Raw genomic sequence first — 25,223 nt, 5'->3', positions numbered from 1 at the left:
GAATATGCAACCAGTGATTGGGAGGGGATTTGTTTCCTGTTGTGATAATATGAGATGAAACACATGAGGCACTTCGAGTTTCGATCACAGTAAATCTATTGGTTTTATCACTGTTCAATGAATTTAACTATTTGATAAAAACGATAGTTCAGCACGCTTTCCACTGATGTCTGAACTTAGTATGAGTTATGGCATTAATACAAGAAGATGTGTAGTAATTAAACAACTAGATCATGAAACGTTTTTTCTTATTAAAGTCAGGTATCCATTGGGGATGCAGCCGGATAAGAATAGGCAAAGTCACATCGAATAAATCATCAATATTGTCGATATTAAGACAAAGCTCCATCAGATAACAATTAATAACACGATTTATTCCCTTTGATTATAATGCTCATTTCGGTCTGCCCATATCACAAAGACAACATCACAGTAGATTGGAGAAAATTGTTCTGAGATTCCAAAGATATTCCATGAACCATGAAGTACGGAAGACTGTCATGTTGCAAGATGTCGGCAGGATAGGAACTATCAACTGGCACTCGTCTGCTTCATTTGCGGTTCTTATTTGCCGGTACCTCTTATCTTTCTCATTCAACTCGTGTTTTTTTTTAAAAATTATTTTCCTTTTCCATCTCCTTCTTCTTATTTTGACCAGTTAATTCCTGACCTCCTCAGACGACTACCGCCTCTGGCGAGCTCTGGTGAGGAGTGACGTTCCTTGGCCCTTGTTGAGCAAGTGTCCTCAGCTTGTGGCATCTGACGATTCATCACTGCTGAAGACGATCACATATCTCTGACAACCCCTGCAGTAATGACTCACAGGCTAGCGCTGTGGTCTCTCTTCCTGCGTGGCGTAGCAATCTTTTGGCCTCCAGCATCAGCCTATTGCAAAGTGTCCCCACGTGTGGCGATCTCCTGGAGTGGCTTAGCGACCTCCCGAACAGACACAACAGCCTCCTACAGCGGTCATCTAGTGTGCGTGACGACCTTCACACCTGCTGCAGCGTCTTCCTAGTCTGGTATTTCAGTGGTGCAATGTTGAGCCAGGACCCGGCTGTGACTGGAAGCTAAGTGCCACCGTGTTCTACTGTATTGAACTATTTTCTGAAATGCTGGCTATTTCATTTCTCTATTGTCTTAATCTAGTAACGAAAGAGACTGTGGTGTTGGACTATTGTATAAAATTCGGTTCTGTAATTAGTGGCAAATACAATTTCCATTGTATGCATTGAGTTATTGTGACATAAAAGGCTGTTCGCTTCCATTCCAATCTATTCTTTTCCGATTTTGCAAGCTGTGCCATTCAAATGAATTTATGCCTTCTCCAAAATAAAATTCTCTGTTTATGCATTGACGAAGGGAGGTAAGCAGTGGATGTAATTGGACAGACAGCTCATTTTATTTGGGGGAAAACAGAAATTCCTTTCAGTTGTTCAACTTGCATAATTGGAATAGAATAGAAGAGGAACAGAGAGAGGAAGTAAGATGGAGACACACACACACACACACACACACACACACACACACACACACACACACACACACACACACACACACACACACACACACACACACACACACACACACACACACACACAAACACTCCGATCCTTTCAAGTAATTTGTTCCAAGTTTGTCCCAGTGCAGGCAGAGCTAGTCATTCAGCAGCATTCCAACAAAAACGGAGACACAGACTTGATCCCAAACAGAAACACAGACACAGATAATCAGAGATGTGCAGACACAAATGTAAATGCATACAATAGCAGAAATAGAAACATCCACAGACACACGCATATGAGTACAGAAACACAGATACTCAATGTTCCCCCGCCTATTATCAGGCAAGAATTCGATCTTTTCAATAAAATGAAGTTCATTGGCACATGAAACTCGTGCTAATTTGTACAATCGATCTGTGTAATAACTTGATGCTCAGACAATCAGAAGCTTTTGATTCATTAAGTTTTAACTGATTCATCCGAAACCTATGTCCCATTTATTGCAGATCTAATAACGCAGAGATGCATTTAAATAACAGAGATACACACACACACCAAAAAACACACCCACCCATCCATACACACCCACACACACACAAACAGACTCACAAATATCAAGTAGTGGAGCAGTTTTGCTGTGAATAGATGCTGTGTAAGCTCAAGTGTATGGGCTTTCATGCATGATGTACCGGAAAATGCTGGTTAAACAGTTCAGTGCAGTCACTTTTCCCAGAAATGCAGTCACCGGTTTTCTTTTTGTTGTTTTTGCCATCCCTTTAGAGTGGAAACAGACCATTCGATCGAACAAGTCCACACCGACACTGTGAAGCTTAATCAGTACTTAAGTTTCAGCCTCTGGCAACAAAAGGCCACAAATCGAGAAAAGATGAAAGTGATGGTGAACCATCAAAAACAACAAGTCATTGCACAAAGCAAGGATGTGTGGACACTTCACACAGGGATGGACTCCAGAATGAATCAATGTATTCTTAAAAATGTACCTAATCAATTGTTTGGGAGGGCATTGTTCCAGGAAATGACATACAGCCAAGTGGTGTAACATGTTATCCTTGATGTAAGCAATTACTTTGTTCCTGCATGAATGTAAATCATAGAGTGTACTGCAGTGCATACTTGTTCATCTGATGAGAGCCTTGTTCACGAGTTGTTCCTGCGATCAGAATTTATTTGGTCGACTCTATTACACATCAGAAACCAACCTGGAGAATGACAGAACTGGTCTATACTTGCATCGCGTCTCAGAAACATTTATTTGCAAGCTGCACACTGCAAGCATGTCAATCCACCAGGCAAAATACATAGTCACTCTCTGTTTCTTTTTAATAATTTTGGGTCATTTGATTGGAACATAATTTTAAATGAAATAGTGACTCAGTGGTTAGCTCACAGCGACAGAGTCTGAGGTTCGACCACACCATCACACCTCTGCCCGTTTGAAGTTTGCATATTCTCTCTGTATCTGCTCTGGTTTTCATCCACAGTTCACAGATGTGCAGGTCAGGTGGATTTGCCATGGTTAACATTTCGTACAGGGACTGGGATGTTCAGGCTTGATGGATTAGCTATAGAAACGCGATGATAGGGTGAGGGTGTGTTTTGCTCTGCAGAGGTTTAATGCTGAATAGCCACTTTCGGCACTGTAGTGATTATCCAATATATTATTATTAGTGTAACAAAAAAGAATTGAAACTGTAAGTCTTATGAGATATTATCTATGAATAAAATATTTTAATTTCACAATACGTACGGATGTCTTTCTGTTAACCCTTGTGCCAATAATCCTCACCTGTGGACTTATAACGTACTGTGGTCACAATGCAATACTGCACCCCACTCCCATCTCCCACCTCCAGCCGCACATGGAGGAAAACAAAGGTTGCAGGACTGGATGGAAGAAAAACAGACATTTACATCATTTTTCTTCACAGCTGGCTGGACGTTGTGGCGAAATTCATACAATTCCTACAAAATCCCTAAGAATGTGTTTGTGAAACTGGGAGTAAGGCCTGATTCTGTATTGAGGTTTTCGCGAAATAAACCTGGTCTCTTCGAAAAACAGCACCTAAACGGGGCATACTGCAGCAAAGCGGCATGTATTTAGAATTAAAGACTATAGGTCGTGAATCTAAAGGAGAGTATTTGCCTGATTATATCACCTCAAAACCTCAGGGAATGTTGACGACATTCGTTCTCAACTTCAATCTCCTGAGCAACATCAGCAAACGTCAGCGATGGACATTCACTGGTTTATTTCTCAGCCCAACCAGATTCCCACTAACTGGTTTGTATTTAACGGTATTTGCTATTTATTGTCCGTCTATATTGATGGATATATTCCCTATGGAACCGAACCTCCTCATCTATCAGATTCACACCGTCTGGTGTAATTTTCGACAAAGAGTGGCAGGTAACTGTCAATCTGCAAATATGGGCGAAAATTCACCCGAATCGCCCTGACCACTCTGAGTCATAGTTTGCAATTTACGTGTAACAAATCCATAGAGTTAAATGTCATGCTGCATCCACAGGTGCACTTCCCATTGGATCGACCTTACAAACCAGAAGCATAATGCCCAGTTCAAATGTAGCCAAACCTGGTAGTTAACTGTTAATCTGCAGTATTAGATCCATTATTCAAAGAAATAATGGATCAATCAGCTATATATTGCCAGTTTAAATGTAACCTGGCCTGGCCATTAACTATCAATCTGCATCAATACGTTCATGGTCAACAGGAATACTCCGACGAATCCCTTCTAACTAATCACTACTCTCCTGTCCTGAAGGATGAACGTTGTTTTTCAAAAATCAGTTTGAAATATCAGGAAATCTCCTGATGAATGCAAAGCAATCGTCTTCGACATTTCCTTCAACAAGAAACCTAGTTAGTCTAGAAAAGCAGGCTATTGAACTGGAAACTTTACAAAACCCAAGGTGAAACGAGTAGTTATGAAAGTAACTGGAGCAAATATAAAATGGCGACTGTCTAACTTCGGATACCTGAGTCCACATTTGGATGAGAACTGGCACTGTCCTACTTCTTAGTATTATCTACATTCTGGCCAAAATGTGTTATTCCTCGTCGGTCTTTTCAATCTGCCTTCTTAACACCATCATATGTAGGTTCAATATAAGGCCACACGGTGTTTCCAGACTTTTGAAACATTCATTAGATCGTGAATGACCTGATCGTCCTCAAATTCACGTTCCTCCCTTTTTACTGGTTAAAAATCGATCTATCTGAACTTTGAAGTTTCCTCAGGATGCAATTTTAACAGCCTACTGCGGGGAATAATTCCACAGATAAACTAACTTATAAGAAAACAAATCCCTCTTCGCCTCTGCTTGAAATTGGTTACATCTGTTCCTCACTATCAACCACAATACGATATTTCAAGTCATCTGCCAATTTAATAATCATATGTTTCATATTCTCACCCACGTTGTGTATACACAGTGCAGATTCCAGAAACATGGGGTCCTATTAGTTAAAAATAAAGAAGAGATTGTAAAAGAGAGATGAGGATACTTGTTTCTCTCTAAATCAGAGGGTTGTGAGTCTGTGAAATGTCTTCCTCGAAAGGCAGTCTTTGCAAACATTTTTTGTTACGGCAGATGTTGATAGATTCCTGAGAATTGAGACAATCAAAGATGACCAGATGTAAGGCACGAATGCAGATTTGAGGATAAAATTGAAAAAAACCATGATCTTACTGAGTTTGGATGGTTTCGGGCGGATTGGACACGAAGGGCTAAGTGGCCTATTCTTGTTCTGTGTTCGGGTGTTCAGATGATTCCAAGGAGAATGTCTGCTGGCCTCTATTACCAATACATGGTGTTTGCGACAGGGAGATACTTTAGTGTATCCTGCCAACTCACTGGTTTGTTCACCTCCTAATGAAAGCCATGCATTGTTGCATTTCACTCCCTGCTTGAACAATGTGGATTGCAATGAAATAAGCCCAGTGTAGGTGGCTGGCCAGCAAGCATTGTTTTTTTTTTGTTTGTTTCCTGCTCTATCCCGCTGTAACTCCCAATTTCCATCCAGTCTTTGAGCTGAGAAATGAGGCCACGGTAATTCCCACTGTTCCGCCCAAAGTGCCCTTCGAGTTGAAAAGAACGCTGCCTCTTCGACACCATCCCCACTCAAACCCTCACTGCCCCACCCACACCCACCTCTGCCATGAAGCCTGCAGAAAGAATCAGTGACTGGCTGCAGGCTGCAGTTTGAGTGTGTTCGAGAACAGAATCGTAAAGTACAAGGTTATTGTAAAGTCTACTCCGTAAAATGATTCTTGAATTCTACACTGGATTCCCATTACCCCACACGTTAGCACATGGCTTTGAATATTAGGGTATTATTTCAAGGGGTTAATCCAAATGCTTTTAAAAGTTTGTCAGGTTAACCGCCTCAGCTACCAACCGGGCAATGCATTGTAGATGCCCAAAACCCTCTGTTGGAAAATGTTTCTCCTCACCTCCTCTTTAAACATTCTCCCCATCAATTCTGAAATGTAGTGACACGGTATTAACCTTTCATCTGGGGAGAGCAGGTGTTTTATGTTAACTCTGTCAGTTTCCCTAATACCGAGAAAATAAGGACTGCAGATGCTGAAGGTCAGACGTGAGAGTGTGATGAAGGTCTTATGCCGGAAATGTCGATTTTTCTGCTCCTCGGATGCTGTCTGACCTGCTGTGCTTTTCCAGCAACACACTCTTGAACCCGTGACCCTCATAGTCTTTTCACCTCCTGAGTCTCTCTCCTACCTCCAGTTCTCCAAAGAAAACAAGCAGAGCATATCCAACCTCTCTGCATTAAAACAACATTCTTCAATAAAAAAATAGAACAGTACAGCACAAGACGAAGCACGTCTGCCCAACATGTCTCTCAGAAACACAATGTCATGATACACTCTGCCGATCTGTTTAGACATTGCCTGTCTCCCTGTATTCTCTGACTATGTATAAATGTATATCACCTTTGCTGTAAGTAACCATTTCCACCATCTCCCTTGGCAGTGTCATCCAGACGCCAAACATCGACTGCGAAAATGCTTTCCTCGCTATTTTCCTTGAGACCTTTCCCCTCTCACGTTGGACCTAAGTACGCTAGCATTTCATATTTTCAAAACTGGAGAAAAGGCGCTGACGAGATAACTTATACATGCCTGTCATAATTGGATATACTCTGCTCATAGTCTGACTCCCTGTATTCTCTGTCGATGTACAAATGTTTTTCAACTTTGCTGTGAGTAACCATTTCCACCGTCTCACTTGGCAGTGTCATCGAGACGCCCAACACCGACTGCGAAAATGATTTCCTCGCTATTTTCTTTTCGACCTTTCCCCTCTTAACTTAGACCTAAGTACACTAATATGTCATCATTCCAACCTGGAGAAAAGGCGCTGACGAGATAGCTTATACATGCCTCTCATAATTGTATATACACTGCTCAGGTCGTCCCTGAGCCTCCAAAACCCCAGCAAAAACAATCTAGCATTATGCAATCTCTCATCATTGATGATATTCTGCCATCCACATGACACTCTGTTAAACCTCTTTACTCCCTCTCCAGAACCTCCACACCAGAACTTTGCACTGTCCTCCACTTTGGGCATAACCAAAAGCCAGCAGAGCAGCGAGGCTTCTCCAAGCAAAATGCAATCAATGTATGTTGTTTGTTTTCTGAACTTCCTCTCTGTCACTTTTTTTAAGACACGGATCTGAATGTGAAATGAGACCTAGACAATCAATGTTTCTCATGTTTACACAATTTTATTCACATTGTTGAGAAAACAGAGTGTCAGTCTCAATGGATTAGCACAATCAAATGGAGCCTGAAATGACAGTTCTCTCCAGTCGGAAACTCAGATGCTTTCCAGCGTTGACATTCCATCTTTGATGTCAGAGAGGTAAACAACACCATCGCATGGACGGGCATTTCCCTTCTACCAACTTTGCCTTTCGTTCCTCACATTGTAGTCTACTGCAGAACCTTCCGCCCCCATCACATAAATCGATAGGAACTAGAATAAAGAATTAAAAAAGATAAAAGATGCATTGATTTTATCAGTCAGACACAATATCCTTTCGATTATAGGCGGATATAATTTTTGTTTCAAATTAGCAGATCAGTGACAGGTCATATTTAAACCTGAAGTGGAAGGTGATGCGCATTGGAAGCAGGAGCAAGACGAGGGAGCACCCAATGAAAGGCGGGTCACTAAGAGAGAGAGAAAAATGGTACACATTTTGATTCAATTAATTAAAATTTTGATAATCATAACCTCACTGTCTGCTGGTCTGAACATGAAGTAATGACATAGATCGATAGTGAGAATTAAATGTTAGGATGTGTGTTGTAGAATTGAACTAGAGATCATTAATATGGTCGGCCTCTTCCCTGACAACCGAGGAATGTTGAGTGTTTGTGTGTGTGTTTGTGTGTATGTGTGTGTGTGTGTATGTGTGTGTGTGTATTTGTGTTCCTGTATGTGTTTTTGAGGGAGAGAGACAGCGACGGGAAACAATTTGAATAAATGACTTTAAAAAGCCTGATTATTCTGAGGCTACTCGTCTCACTCAATCTCTCTTTCTCTCTTTGTTCCCCTTGTGTTCAAGCTGATCCAATGCAAATCTCTGCTGACCTCCCATGTAACTGCAAAAGCAAAAGTCTTTTTTGGATAAAAGTTCCTATTAATGTCTTAGGGTAGGCAATTATTTCGTGCTTTAAAGCATAATTTTTGCGACTTAGAGCACATATATTGCATCCTTCGTGAGGTTGTCCCTGCGAGTTAAGCAGAAGCATAGATCATAGAACATAGAACATAGAAGAATACAGCGCAGTACAGGCCCTTCGGCCCTCGATGTTGCGCCGATCCAAGCCCACCTAACCTACACTAGCCCACTATCCTCCATATGCCTATCCAATGCCCACTTAAATGCCCATTTAAGCAGAAGCAGATGAAAGTGAAAAATTGTTTTATTGTCTGTGATCTCGGAGAATGTTGTCTTGATATGGACAATGCTGATGGTTTATTCGATATGGAGATGCATGAATTACTTTGGTTACAGTCCCCTATGAATGCCAGACCTTGCACGTGAAATGGGGTTCATGCTGCAGCTGCTAAAACGCTACAAAAAACAAAATAAACACACACTTGCCGTTCTGCCTTGAACAAGACTAATTTTAGAGAGCAATTGATGAATGTGTTGAACTATGCTTTAATCGAATTCTTAAATGCATCAAACAGCGAGAAGAAACAAAGTATTATTAGATTCTAAAATTTATGGAGCCTCAACATTTTCACATTATATTCTCACCGAATGAAACATCTCATACCTAAATCAACTGTGCAGTTTCCATCGTTGTGAAACTGATTCTGTATCAGGATGTGTACCTATTCATTGTGATTGTGGTTGTGCTTCCTTGCAAAGTAACATATAATGCGCACATGGATTGCCCTTTAAGGCAACATCCGAAGAGCAGGAGAATTGATGTTTTGGGCAAAAGCTCTTCACCAGGAATAGGGCTGATGAAGGGCTTATGGCGGAAACGTCGATTCTCCTGCTCCTCGTATGCTGCCTGTCCTTCTGTGCCTTATCAGCACCACCATCTCGACTCTGATTTCCAACATCTGCAATGCACACTTTGTCCGAGGATTTTCATGGTGAATTGCAGGGTCTTAAGGCGCGTAGTGGAATAGAGGGACCTTGGCGTTCATGTGCGAGAAGTGGAGTAACAGGTAGGCTAGTCAACAAGGTCAGGGTATTGAGTACAGATGTTGGGATGTTACGTTGCCAATTTAGAGGCCATTGGTGCGGCGACAGCTGGGAGCATTAGCATGGCACGGTGGCTTACAATCCAAAGATGGGCAGATTGCGTGAATTGACCATGCTAAATTGCCCATAGTGTTCGGTGTGTTAGTAAGGGGTAAATACAGGATAGGAGGAATGGGTCTCGGAGGATTACTCTTCAGAGCGTCGGTGTGGGCTTGTTGGGCAGAAGGGCTTGTTGCCATACTTCAAGGAATCTCATCGAAGTATTATGTTCAGCTTTGGTCACCTTGTTATAGGAAGAATGTTATTAAACTGGAAACAGTGCAGGCTAAATTCGTAAGCATATTGCATGTACTCAATGGTCTGACTTACAGTGAGGGGTAGAACAAAGGAGGATGTTTTTCATCAGTGGGTAGGAGACTGAGGCAGGACCTTATAGAAGTACTTAATATCATGGGAGACATGAAATAGGTGAATGCACTCACTCTTTTTTCCAGGGCCGGGGATTCAAGTGCCAGTGGGCGTCAGTTTAATACTTGAGGGGAATGAATAAAAGGGAACCTGACGGGCCACGTTTTCACACAGTGTCTGGCAGGGGCTGCCAGTGGAAGCGGTTGAGGCAGATACATTAAAGACATTTAAAAAGCATTTTTACAAGTACACGGATAGGAAAAATTGATAAGGAAGTGGGCCTAGTGTTTGGGCTCATTTTGAATATTGCCTCCAGTTTTGACTGCCATATTATCAAAAGGATGTAGATGGCTTGAAAAGGGTGCAGATGAGGCTCACCAGGATGTCACCTGCTAAGGGCCGCCCCAAGACAGGAAGAGAGGTTGCGCAGATAAGGATTATTTTCATTAGAAATAAGGATGTTGAGTGGGGGGGGGGGGGGGGGGGGGAGAGATGAGTGAAGTCTATAAAATCATGAGAGGTATATTCAAGATGGATAGCAAAAAGCCTGTTTCCCAGTGTGGGGCACTCAGTTACTAGAGATCACAAGTTGAAGGTGAGCGGGGAAAACTTTAAGGGATATTCTTTGCGCCGAGGATTATGATTTCCTCGAACGCGTTGCCACTGGAGGTAGGAGAGGTAGCCATGATGGAGTCATTTACATGTTCCGAGACAGATACATGAATGGGCAGAAAGCAGAGGGGTACAGGTCCTTAGAAAATAATCGACAGGTTTAGATAGATGATCTGGATTAGCGGATGCCCGGAGGGACAAAGGACCTGTTTCTATGCTGTAATTTTCTTTGATCTTACTTCTTTGTTCTTTGGCGAGTAGTAATCACAACGCTGAGTCTAGAGTCACGAGAACGCAGGAGACCTGGAAGAGATTTTTGATAATCAGAGTGATGTGGGACTGTATTACATTTAGAAATGGAACAGGTCTTTTATGACTAAAGTGCTGTGCATCTGGAATCATATGAAGATAAAAAAACAGGTCAGTAGTAATCGCAGTTCTCTGTGCTTCAAAGTCACATCTGGAGATGAAGCAGGTCAGTGGTGACTATAATATTGTTGACCTGGGGATCACATGTGCAGACAGAGTAGGTCCGTGGCAACCATAGCGGTATGGGTCTGGAGTCACATGTAGAGACTGTTCAGATTATGCTTACGACAGTGCAGTTGGCCAGAACTTATACATACAAACGTCGAAATGGAGCATGTCAGTGGCAACCACAGCACTTTGGTCTTCATTCACATTTCGACGCCGACCAGGTCAATGGTAACCACAGTGATTTTGGACTAGACTCACATGCAGTGGCACAGCAGGTCAGTGAGTATCATAGTATTGTTCGTTTAGTGTCACATGCAGAGACAGACCTGGTCAGGGATCACTAGAGTGTTGTGGTTCCACAGTCATACGTGAAAACAAAGTACATCCATGGTATCTACAATACTGCTCGCCTGGAATCACAAGTATGTCCTGCAGGTCAATTACTAAGTCAGAGTTGTGGCTGGAGCAAACTATAGAACCAAATAAAATCAGTTGCATTTGCAGTTCTATGAGACTGGCAGCACCTGGAGACATAGATCAGATGAGGAGGACATGCAGTGCTGTGGATCTGGCGTCACGTGCACAGACAGAGTTGTCAGTGGTCACTGTAGTTCTGTGGTGCTGTATTCACATATAGAAAAGTACAGGTTAGTAATAACAACAGCGCTGAAGATCTGCAGTCGCATGTAGATCCAGAACAGGTCAGAGATACCATGAGTGATTTGGGCTCCGATTTTCATGTCGAAACTGAGCAGATCCATGTAACCACAGTGCGGAAGATCTGGGGGTCACATGTAGGGTCTGAAACTGGTCAATTTGAAACACAGTGTTGTTGTTCTGGAGTCAATGGAAAGATCAAACAGGTCAATTATAACCAAACGTATTGTAGATCTGCAGTCATATGGAGAGACAGGGCAGATCAGTAATAAAAATAATGCTGAAGATGTGGAATCACATTAGGTCGATAACAGGTCAATATCATTCACAGTGCTGTTCGTCTGGATTCAATTGTAAGCCCAGACCAGATCAATGGGACCCAAATTGCCGTGAGTGTGGTGTTGCGTGTAGCGACATATAGATGAATGTTTGCCACAATGTTAAATGTCTGGCATCATATGTAGAAACTGTTCAGGCCAGCGATAATCACAGTTCTGTGGAACTGGATTTACATTGAACGACAGAGCAGGATAGTTGCAACTACAGCTTTGTTGGTCTGCATTCATGTGCTAAGAAACCACAGGTCAGTAATAACAAGTGTTGTGGGCCTGGACACAAATGCTAACACAGATCAGATAAGTCTCAACCAACATGCTGTTCACCATGAGTTACATCCTGAAACAACAGACTAGAGGGCGGAAGGGTGTTGTTCGTCTGGTGTCAAATGTGGAAATATATCACATCAGTAATAACCGGAGTGTTGCGGATATGAAATAACCTGCAGAGGCACAGCAGATTATTGATCACCACTGTATGGGCATGGACACACCCGTCAGTCCAGAGTAGCTCAGAAGTACTGGCAGGGCTGTGAGCCCAGACTGATGTCCATAATCCTTTTGTCTGTGTAACATGAAAACCCAGAATAAGCCAGCAATAATCACAGTGCTGTGGGTCTGAAGTTACACATCGAGACCGAAATGGTCAGTGATAACTGCAGTGCTGTTGGCCAACTGTTACACTTAGAGACGGGGCCCGTCTGTAATAATCACAATGCTGTGGCCTGCAGTCATGTGCAGAGACAGAGAAAGTCCGTGCTCACCACTGTGCAGTCGGCCTTGTATCACATGCAATGATAGACAAGAACGCGATAACCAAAGTGTTGTGCGCCAAGAGTCACATGTAGAGGTGGAGCAGTTCAGTAGTAAACGCAATGCTGTGGATCTGTTATCACATGTAGAAGAAGAACAGGTCAACGTGGACCACAGTGATGTGCATTTGGAGTCACAAGTAGAATTAAAAAACAACCAATAGCAATCACAATGCTTTAGATCTGCAGTTTCGTATGGGCCCAGAGGAGGGCAGTGTTAACATGAATGCTGTGGATCTGGAGTTACATGTGGAGACAGAAAATGTCAATGAGAAGTATAATAGAGTTTTGTCCTGTAGTTACATCGAAGACAGATCAAGGTTAATGAAAGCTACAGTTCTCTACTTGGAGTCACATGCAGACACGGAGCATGTCAGTAATTGCTCTGGGTATGGAGGAACATGTCTAGAAGGAGCATGTCAGTGAAAACCACAGTACTGTTGGCTTGAAATCATTGTATGTTAATGCTGTGGGTATGGTGTAACACGTAGGGAGACGTGCAGTTGAGTGTAAAACACAATTCTTTGGGTCTGGATTCATAAGTAGACACAGCGCAAGTCAATGATGACCATCGTGCTTTGAGCCTGGAGTCACATGTCGGCCCACAACGTATTGGTGGTTATCGCATTGCAGTGAATGGAGTCACGTGAGAGGATAGAGTAGGTTCGTGATACCCAAAGTGTTGTGTTTATGTGGTCACCTGTAGAGGTAAGACAGGTTTTTGATCACCATAGTGTTGAGGGATCAGAGACTCACTTCGGGCAAGAACAGGTCAATTTGCATGACAGTACTGTGGGTTTGCAATTACATGTAGAAACAGAGCCGGTCAGTCATGACCGCTATGCTGTAGACCTCAAGTCACCTGTAGAGACAGATTAGGTCAATGGTAACTGCGTTGCTGCGCGTCGAGTTTCATGTAGAGACAGAATATTTCAACCAAACACATATTTAAATTTGCAAACACAGAAACATAGAAGGTAGAGCAGGAGGAAGGCGGCCATTTGGTTCACCAAATCCACATTAACCCTGACAGACAGACTACATCACCACTCTGTCACTGTAGCCTGGCACTTCCCATGGTTCATCTACACAACCTGCACCTTCCTACATACTAAGGGCAATTTATCTTGAACAATCCACCAAACTTGCACATCGTTGGGCTATGTGCGGAACAGCCAAGCATTCGGAGGAGTATTCCCTTCCCTCCACAATCTGGGTATTTATCCACTACCAAAAGTAAGTAATGGATTGATAATCTTTCCTGCAATTGATAACACTGGGGATTTCGTGATGGGTACAAACAAAACGTTTAAAGATGTTCTATCAAGACTGCAAGCGAAAACCACATGTGGACTCTGATTGGAATTCCATCGTGGCAGATGGGGAATTTAGGAGAATGTGCAAACACCACACAGACAAACTCCTGAGCGTGGAGTCAAACCTGACTGCCTGGTGTGCAGTGACAGTAGTGCTAATGGTTGAGCCACCATGCAGTTCAATGAAAGAATTTGAGATAAGGTCAAGCTTCCTGAGCCTGACGTGAAAAATACAACAAGTTATAATATAATAGAATAGAATATAATATTACATAACATAATATAATATTACATAACATAATATAATATTGTGTAATAGTCTCCTCATCTGAGGAATCATGTTTACAGAGCCAGAACATCAAGGATTCACCAGACTTGGATGGTGGCAGTGATGAATGAATATGTATGTGTTCGCTTTCTACGTTGATCATTGGAGTTCAGAAGAATGAGGTGGGTCGGGGGCATTCTCATAAAACTTGCCCACAGGTCAGTCATGATCTCATTGAATAGTCGAACGGGCTCCAGTGGCTCAATCGCCTGAATCTGTACAATCCAGCAAGACAGGGCAGGCGAAAATCAGAAATCATCATCCCCCTGACCAGAGGAGTCCAGAACCGACAGGCTAAGAGATACAGGATAGGCCATTTAACACCATGACCGAGGAAGTTTCATTTAACCTACAGAGTGGGAAGTCTGTGGAATTTTCTAGCACTGAAAATGCTCTAGACCAAAACTTGGAATGTTTTTAAGAAGGAGTTAAATATGGTTCTTGGAACTAAATGGATAAACAATTATGGGATAAAAGCAAGGGGACTTAATTGCACGATCAGCCATGATCACATGGAATGATGCAGCAGGGTATAAGAACGGAATGGCCTACTCCTACTCATAGTTTCGAAACTGAATGTGAAATTGACAGTAAAGTGACTCATTCATGAACAAATCGATAACTTCGTTCCAAGCAGACAGGCAGCATGGCAATCTGTTCCGTGACCGACGTAAATATTGGACAAGCAGAAAATACAGTGCAATATAACCCGAAGCAGATCAGATGAAAAGTTCAGAAATATATTTAAAAAAGCAAAACCTTTCATGGCCAGTGAGGCTCGCTGTCTAGGTGAGCGATTTAATACATCTCCCTCGTTTTCTGGAGAGTTAACTGTATCAATGCGGCTCTGTCGTGTGGTGGTTCCTCACTGGGTTAGAACGGCAGAATTCCTTCCATAAAGAACATGGTTGATTTGGACGGGATTTAAAGAAATTTGCAATGCCTGGAATTGGGCTTGCTGTCATTCTTTCCAATAGTTATGCTTTTCTAAATTTTATGCCTTTGGTGAAGGTTAAACTATAGCATTGAAAAAAAAATGTGTTTTATTTAACGTCGATAATATTGACTAGTCACACTAAATTTGAGGCACAGAGCTTACAATTCCGTTTAAATTAGCACCAACGTTTGGGTTTAGGCGACTTTCTGAAAATATTTTGAAGGGTCAGGTCTGGTCATTATCACGGTTACCCCTCAACCCCCTCTATTCCAGAGAAAACAACCTCAGGTTATCCAACCTCTCTTCATTGTTGACACTCACCAAGCCCTCTCCCCTGGCTGTATAAATGCATCCTTCCTGTAGCTTGTTGATCAGAACAACATACACTTTCCACAGTGAGGGCACATTGCCATGCTCTGTTCGCTGTCTGCCACATTAACAAGTCTAGGACTTGTCTGGAAGGGCGGGCTGTGCTGATCCTCGCCCAGAATCTAATATATTATTAACTGCACAAGTCTCTCCGACCAGGTCATATAGAGCTCCCGTATTTTGGCAATGTCACTGGGAATCTGCAGAGCTGAGTGTGAGAGAGTGAAAGCTCTGCTCTTGGCCGTAGCAATGTTCGTTCTCGGAGTGGGTATTGCTGGCCCCAGGGGAGTGAATGTGAGGTAATTAACGACAGGTAGGTCCACCATTCATAAACTGGTTTGGGGATACCGTCACAGAGGAAGGCAACATTGATCGTTTCTGGATAGTCCCGTCACTGACTTAGATCTTGCTGGGATTGGAGGGAAACACCGGATTGCGAAATGGAGTCAGAAAAGTGCGAGACACGGAAAAAATGCAGAGAGTGTGAGCAAAATAAAGACCGACTGAGAAACAAGAGAGCAAGAAGAATCGAAACTGAGATTGAGAGAGCATCGGGGCCAGAGAAATGCAAGATAACGTTATCAGAGAGAAGCAAAGATGGAGACAGCAGTGATGGAAAGAGAGAGAAGGTAAAGGTGTTAAGAACAGAAATTGTGGTCGAGACAATAGTGAGGGGCAAAGAGAGAGGATAATAAAGCTTTTCGACACTAGCGAGTAACAGAGAGAAAAGATAAATGCGCTCGAGAGAGTAATAAGATTCAAAGAGAGAGAAGTCAAGGTACACAAGTACCAATACGGAAATGTGTGGAAAAACACTTTCGAGAAACAGTTTTTGATTGATAATGGAAAGTATGTAAAGAAATACAGTAGAGAGAGAGAGAGATTGAGACATGTAGAAGAGGCATTGTAAATAAATACGTTAGAGGGAGAAGTAGGTGTTGAGAGATTAATGATGGCAAAGAGAGAGAAACCAACATAAAGTAGAGGAAAAAGGTTCAATGACAGCAGCGAGAGAGATAGAAAGCACCTTGGTACGATGTGATTTGTTGCTGATATCGTCGAAGGTGGCTGTCTAAACATCATATTAACTATTTTACATTCCTCTACTGTCGTCAGGATCCATGCTCCAACATATATGTCTAAACGTTTGTAACAACTGAGCAATAGGATTGGGTGGTGAGTTATAACAATTCGAGGGGGTGGTGCTGTCAGAGGGTGGGGAGGGGAGAAAGACATTGCAAGGATTCGTTCCCGCTAAAACACAGCACCACTGTCTTCAATCACCCTTAATTCCTTTTCACTCACGGCATGTGATAGCCCCTGTCTGGTCCACCATTTGTCGCTCATCCGTAGATCACGCCCCTTGAGAAGATGGTGGGAGTGGGCTCTGTCGTTAAACACTGCAGCCTGTTAGTTGAAGACAGACTCACAGTAAATTGTCAGAGTGGGAAGTCCAGGATTTTGAGCCAGCAATGGACGAGGGTTGGTACGGTGATGGTGATGGCATTGAACATTAAGATGCACTCGTGAGATTCTCTCCCAGTGGCAGAGCTGGGATTTTGACAGAGAGGTGATTCAATGAGGAAATGCGATTGGAGGTCAAGATTACTGAAGGAGTGAGCGGGGCCTAACTTGGGAGTTTATCAGAGTGGACTTAGTGACAAATATGTGAAAGGGGAATCTGAACAATTTTTTGGATACTGAAAGCCACGTTGAAAGGGAAACAATGTGCGGGAGTGGGGAGATGGCCGGGGACAGAAGTGAGTTTTCTTTTTGCTGTTTTCAGGATTGACACTGGGTTTTTAAAGCCTGGGATGGAACTGCGCCAGACCTCTGTGCCGACCAGAACAATTCCCAGCCACACACGGCTGCATCCGCGCTCCACGTGTTGCCAGATGAGACGAACTGTTTTACGGGTCGGTGTCAGCTAACACAACGACGTCGCAGCTTCTGGCTGGCATAATCAATTCAGGCATTTATGTGATGGCACCTTTTGACGTATGGCAATTCCCAATAACCCGACACCACCAGGATCCCTAATAAACAAAAACGGACCATTTACTCACCTGTGTCGAAATTCATGCGTATTTTGTGGTGCAGCCATAGTGATGCAGATTGATTGAATGTATTCTCTCCCTAAAGGCAGGACAGGACCATTGAAGTGGAGGGGGATTAGAGGGCGTATTCGGGTTTCAGAAGGCTCTCTCCATCTCTTTCTCTCTCTCTCTCTCTCTCTCTCTCTCTCTCCACCCCCTACCCACCCCCCCCCACCCGCCGACCCCGACTCTCACTGGTGCTTTCACAGGCGCCACATTAAAAACACCGACCAGACTTTGAGTACAGATTGATCTCACACTGAACACACACTGATCCTATACTGATCCCACAGCCCCGACATTGAACACAGAGATGCCCACACTGATCACACTAACCACACACTGAACACAGGCACACCCGCACTGTATACGCTGACCAGAACCTGCATGCACACTTGCCTTATTCTGAACACAGAGACTCAACACTGAAGACACAGACCTCACACTGAAAACACGAAGTCCACAGTGAACATATAGGCCTCACATTGACCTCACACTTCACACATATACCCCATTCTGAATACACATCACCCACACTGACCACACAGACTCCACTCTGAACATGCAGATCATATACTGGACATACAAACCCCACAGTGAACACATACGGACCCACATCAAGCACACTAAACGCACACTTACCACATTGCTCCACATTGACTCTACTCTGAACACAGGCCCCACAGTGACCCCATACTGAACACAAAAAACCCACACTCCCACTGAACAATCCAATCTCAAAATTTCAAGTCACTCAGATCATAATCGGCCTTCCTCATTTTGCAACCAAATTTGTTACCCTCATATTTATCGACATTATATCGAATCTGCTCTGCATTTAGCCACTCAAAGCACATGTATGCATATCCATGATTCTCGACCTGTTGCTGGCTATGTCTCTCTCTATCTGTATATTAGAATGTGTGTCTGCTTTTGTGTGTTTGCCATGACGTATACGTCTGTCATTATGTGTTTATGTGTGTGTGTGTGTGTGTGTGTGTGTGCACGTGTGCTCGTCAGTGTGCATGTATGTGCATCTGGGATTGTTTCTGCACGTGCCTGTGTTTAAGTTTCTGTGTTAATGCATCTCTCCGATTCTCCTTGTGTGTTTCGGGGTGTGTTTCTCATTCTGTCTCTCTCCGACTCTCTCTCTCTCTCACTCACTCACTCACTCGCTCGCTCATGGTAAAGCTGATGCAATGCCGAAATCTGCTGGCTTCCCCACTTCATGAAACAGACTTTTTTTTTTGAGAACGCATCACATCGCATGAATCTCTTAGAAGATAAAAACTGCTAGACAATGGAAACTCACAGCACTGGAATGCGTCCTTCAGCATATGACTTTGCGCTGAACATGACATCAAAATACACTCGTCGCTTCTTCCTGCTTTCATATGTTGATCAAAGTGTTCCAGAATATCCTCAGTGGTACCTGGATCCATCACCACCCCTGACATCGCGTTACACACTCCTGACACCCTCTGTGTAAAGCAACTTGCACCTCATATTTCTTTGAAGCTTTCCCCCTCGCCTTTAACGCATGTTCGCTAGTTTTAGACATTTCAACTCAGCGAAGACGTTACTGACCGTCAGCCTTTTACATACATGTCATGATTTTTTTCTTCTATCCTCCGCTGTTGCAGAGAAGTTTTCAGGGTATCCTTATAGCCCATGCCCTCTAATGAAGGTAGCTTCCTGGAAAGAAACTCTTGGACACCCTTTCCAAGTCTTTTAAATTCTTCCTGTAAATGTGTTGAACAGAATTGTACGCAATATTCTGATGTTTGGCCTGACCAAAGAAAGAAAGAAAATAAGGAAGGAAGAAAAAAAGACTGAAAGGAAGAAAGGAAGATAGAAAGAAAGAAAGAAAGAAAGGAATGAAGAAAGAAAGGAAGGAAGGAAGGAAGGAACGAAGGAAGGAAGGAAGGAAGAAAGAAAGGAAGAAAGAAAGGAAGGAAGAAAGAAAGAAAGAACAAAGAAAGAAAGGAAGAAAGAAAGGAAGGAAGAAAGAAAGGAAGAAAGAAAGGAAGGAAAGAAGGACACGGTTTCGGCTGTGTGGGGGACAGTGTTTGGGATGGGATATAACAGAGATTGAGTTATCGAAGTGAAAAAAAGGTCAGGGCAAACTAAAACCAACTGTTGAGTTCGAACTTGGTCTGCACCCCTTCGCAAAAGACCAGGAGTTGGGCCCGAATCTGTCCCTCTCCAGCTAGCTTCTTAATCAAAAAGATAAAATGATTAGTTAGATCTGCTGCTTGGCACATTTTAGATAATATTTTCCTAATTCATAAACTGAAATTGTAAGCAGCATACGTGTGATTACGTCTGGTCTTCCTGGCCCCGGAATTGAGAAAAAAAAACATTGGAACATGACCTATAATTTGTGACAAGCTTGAACAAGCCAGAACTGCTGTCAAGACAATGATAGGATAAACTTGGCCGAGATCAGAAACGGTAAATTTCTTTTTCTTGGCATTGCATTGCAGCATATTTCTGCCAATCCCTGCTCCTATCAGCCCAGGGTGTTCTGCGGTCTTTCTGGTCACTAAAATATGTCAGACAATTTAAATATTGAGGAGTAGAATTAGGGAAATGGAAACGTCAGGTTTAGAATTCCTCCTCGGCTGGAGGAATTCAGCCGAAAACCAAGCCCGAAAGCCATTAACATTTATCGTTGAATCACAAAACCAGAGGATGTTTCTTTACACAGAGAGTTGTGAGAGCATGGAATGCGTTGCCAGCAGCAGTTGTGGAAGCAAGGACACTGGGGACATTTAAGAGACTGCTGGACATGCAAATGGTCACAGAAATTTGAGAGTGCATCCATGAGGATCATTGGTCGGTACAACATCGTGGGCTGAAGAGCCTGTTCTGTGCTGTACTGTTCTATGTTCTATATTCTATGTTCACCTTTTGTTCATTCTTGGTTCCATTTCATGACACTGAATAAATACATTTCCGAAATCCAGCACATTCACATCTTCAGTCTAACACTCTCTCAAATAGCACTCTCTGAATGATCATACACAATGCTTCTTTCCAGAGTCTTTCCAGTCATTACAAATTCTAGTCTCTCCACTCATAATTTGTATAGCAGAGTCTTCGGTCGCACATTTGATGAGAGCAAAAGCAGTTTCGAAACAAATTGAAATTCATACAGCAGACATACCAGGGGAAAAAATTCGTACAGTCTTTCAGTATTACAAAGCGCCTGAGATTTATCGCTCAATTTCGTAAACTATAAAATAGAATTAGCAAAGTTGCATTGAACGGTCAAAGTTACAACTGAAATTCTATAAAATACAGATCAAAATATCAGGATGCATTCAATTACCTACAGGATTAATTGTACATTTTCTGGACCTGAGCTTTTATTAGAGGCAGTGAGTCATCCTGTATCCCAAACATTCAGCTATTTGTCGATTATCATGGACAAAATGCATCAGACAAAAGTGTAGGTGAAGATACACAAGTGATACTGAGGCACGGGGGAAGGTGATATAACTTAAAGAAGAGCTGCCTGAGCCTCGGCATTCAGTAACATAAAGACCAGCTCAGCCGCGAGAATGCAGGGTAATAAGAAACTTAGGAGATCAGAGAAAGAACGGCCAACAAAGTGGGAGAATTTCAAAAGGCATGAGGTAGAAGAGCATCGACATCTCAGAGGGCTTTGGCCTGAAGGAGACAGTGAAGATACAATAAACCATCAGATGATTTTGAGGCCATAGAAGTGAAGTCAGCCATACAGATCGATGGCCTGATTCATTTGAGAAGAAATCCCATTGCCACTTCAATCCATAGATGTTAGATTTTATTTCCTTTTGAGTTTTTCCTCTATTTCCTGTTTCAAACATGCAAAAGCATACCTGATTATGTTTACGTTGATGCAATTAACGTTAGTAATGCAACTGTTCATTATTTTTTCTTTGTGAATTTGCGTTTCTGTGTGTTTGTATATATGCCTTAAATTTAGTATATGGGGTTTGTGTATGTCTAAGCATGTTGGTTGGAGTAATATTGAGTGAGTGTGACGTGAGTATGGATCTCTCTGTTTAACTACATTTTCAGTGTTCTGTGTCTGTGTGAGCTCATGTGTGTTATAGTGAGTGAGTTAGTGTGTATGTCTGGGTGTTTGTCAGTTTGTGTGTATCAGTGCATGTGAATGTCAGTGTATTTCAGTACACGGGACAACAAATCAAACAAAGCAAATTTATGTGGGTCATTTGGAAGTAAGGGTATCATGAAAACTCTGACCATTACAAATACACGCCTTGAATACAAATATTTCTTTCTATTCACAAGTAGTAGATATTTTGTCACATATACGTGTAGTTTTAACGTTAATTCTCGTTTGTCAGCTCTCCAGTGCCTCACGTTGTAATCTGATGATTGGGACTTTTCACGTTCTGATTTATAATTGGCTGAGTTTGCTGGAAACAAGGAAACTCGAGGGGAATGTTGACCCAGGCGCTCGTAATTTGGGTTTCTTGAAATGTGCTTCAGTCCTGAATGTGTAAATGACGGTATAGCTTCTGAGAACCGTGAAAAATGATCATTTAGAGATTAACAAATGTGAGCATTTTCGAGTGAAGTTGTGTAAGCCCCAGATTTCGGAAATGTGTTCATTCTGTTTCACTAACCAAACACGAAAGAACGAAAGGTAAACATCCTCCGGTTTTGTGAGGTATCATTTGTTGTTAATTACTATCAGGTTGGGGTGACAATCGAATTCGTTCACCATATCCTAACCCCGACTCTCCCTTTTCTCCTGATTTTATTTCACCATGTTTTCACTGTCAGACACACTTAGAGAATAGGTTATGCGGTTGTTGGGGATTGGGAACATGAGCTCCTTCTTGCAGTCCGTGTGCTATAGACTGACCCATAATCAACTGCAGAGGTAGAAATTCTAGGATCTGAACTGGGCGATATTTAAGGAATAACTGATATATTTCCAAGTCACGATGGTGAGTGGCTTGGAGTACAATTTGAAATGCTGCTTTGTGTCTACCACCCTTGTCCTTCTAGATGGAAGTGAACATGCGTTTATAACGTATTGTCTATTATCCCTCTACTCATACCTCAGAGAGATGGTAACGGTGCATTTTGTATTTTCTCTCAACAGTGAATCTATGAAGCTGGCTGGTATGGAGCTGACAGTAATGACCATGTCTCTGCCATTTCTGACCGTTGCCCACCGATGGCAACATGGTTCACAATCGTCACAATCTGAAATTAGACAAATATTACCAGGATGTTAGCAATCCAGGGATCAACTGTTTTGACGTTTCAAAAAGAGTGAGTTGGGATTCATGGAGATGAGCACAATCTCGACGGGCCCAGGCAATAGAGACTGAAGGTGTCCAACCATTTCACCTCCCCCTATGATGTGCCCAATGTGGGTCTCCTCCAAAGCCTAATGAAGGCCACCCACAAACTGGAGGAAGCACATGTCATTTTCCACCTCGGGGAACTACAAGCACATGGCATCAACACAGACTTCACTAGTTTCCCAATCGTCACTCCCATCCCACTCAACCCTTTAACTCGACACTATCCTATTGACCTGCCCTACCTGAACATATTCCTTCCCACCTGTCCGTTCTACCCTTCAGACGGACCTAACACAATCATCTCCTACCTTGTGCACCTATCGTCATCCAACCTACTTTTACCCGAACCCTAAACCTGGATTCATTTCTCAGTCCGCCTCTCCACTCCCCAGAATTGTTGAAGTGTCCTGCCCAAAACGTCAACCCTGCTAGACCTTGGGTGCTGCCTGACCTTCTATGCGTTCCCAATGCCACATTTAATGGTCTCTGCACCATCATCAAGAATCTAAAAACTAATAACTGAACAGTTCTCATCCTTTGCTGATTTTCTGCTGCTGTATAATCTATTTGGAAGATGAAATGTCCTCAATTGATAACGCAGGCTCTCCTGTCGTTAATAACTGTGAAAAAAACAAAACACGGATTTAATCCAGGATGCACATGGGAGACATTTCATTCATAACTCAAACTGTAACATGCACAACTGTAGACTCAAATGTAGCACCGACCACATGCACTGACATATACACACACCAAGTCACCAATGCACAGTAACACATGAATGTTCGCACAGACACTGCAGACAAACATACCGAAATGCTCAAGCAAACAGAGATACATCTTCAGTTCTGTATTATAGATAGTGTGGGATAAGTGATGTTTGGTCTTATTCCTTCTGATCTTTATCTCAGCTGATGCCCGAACGGAATCAACATTGTTGACATAATTCGGATAGTAAAATCGGCAAACCAGTGACCCAACCTCAACATTGCTACAATAGCAATAACACGACGGTTGAAAGTTAAAGCATTGTTCGCAGATTTAATAGATAGAACAGGACAAGGATGAGACAAGGAAAGCAACTGCGAAACAAAAGTAGAGCGATTTGGTGAAATACAGTGGATAGCGCGAGCGGGAGATAAACCCAAGGTGTCTTAGAATGTTAGATAGACGTGAAATAACAAATTAGTGATGCCAATGTTTTATTCAGGGGGATAAGAGTTGCAGTTTTCACACAGTAAACGCCCAAGGTTAGCAGTGAAATATTTGCTGGTCTGGTCGAGAGGTTTTTATATTCGTGCCAGATTACTGGAGGGACATCTCGCGGTCTGCTTCTCGGCAGTGTTTGAGGTTGGGTGAGATTCAGTCACTGGTCGAGATGCACTGATGGGAACTGCGAAAAGGCTGATTTGAGGAATGTGGAAATCGCTTTCAAGTTTGGTTAACTACAACATGCCATGACAACGAGAGCTGAAAGCTCACTCAGTCATACAATATAACCCTGGAAGTCGATCCGTGACCAGAAAGGAAAGTCACAGCAGATCCAGCAGAAAAAAAGACAAGGGACAATATCACATAGCTCTTTCAAAGATTCAAACGCATCATTCTCAGTAGAAATTCAACGAGTTTAAAGACAGACCCTACCTGCTATCCCCTGTCAACAATTGACCGAAATGCGAGCAGCCATTGTTCATTTCAAAGAAAGCATTGGCACCATTTTAAAGTTGGCTTTCTGCTTCCTTGGTTTGATGAGGAGACGTGCGAGATGATGGAGGGGACAGTCGCAAGCACTTTGGGACGAGTGACCATAGTTCTATTGATTTTATAATAGTCATAGAGAGGGGCAAAACTGCTTCACAGTTAAAGTTCTAAATTGGGGAAAGGTGGATTTTAATGTAATTAGACAGGAGCTTGTAGAAGTTGATTGGAATATTTTATTGCAAGCAAAGTGATCTGCGGCAAGTGGGAGGACTTTAAAACTTAGACAGTTCAAGTTCAAGGTCCACGTGTTCCTGTGCGGCTGAAGGGTAATTTGATCAGGAATATGGAATCCTGGATGACAAGTGATATTATTGTTTTGAACAGAAACGACGGGTGTATAGCTCAGGTACAGGCACCTGGGATCAAGGGAATCTCTGAAGATATATAGGGAACATAGGAATTCACTGAGGAAGAAAATCAGTGTGGTGAAAAGCGGGGCACGAGATAGCATTGGCTGAGATGATCAGGGGGAG

The sequence above is a fragment of the Chiloscyllium plagiosum genome, unplaced genomic scaffold (assembly GCF_037043375.1).
Source record: "Chiloscyllium plagiosum isolate Xiang-an unplaced genomic scaffold, Cpla_swu_hap1 HiC_scaffold_41, whole genome shotgun sequence".
NCBI classification, from domain to species: Eukaryota; Metazoa; Chordata; class Chondrichthyes; order Orectolobiformes; family Hemiscylliidae; genus Chiloscyllium; species Chiloscyllium plagiosum.
The sequence above is the reverse complement of the archived record's forward strand: the minus strand, read 5'-3'. Positions refer to the sequence as shown.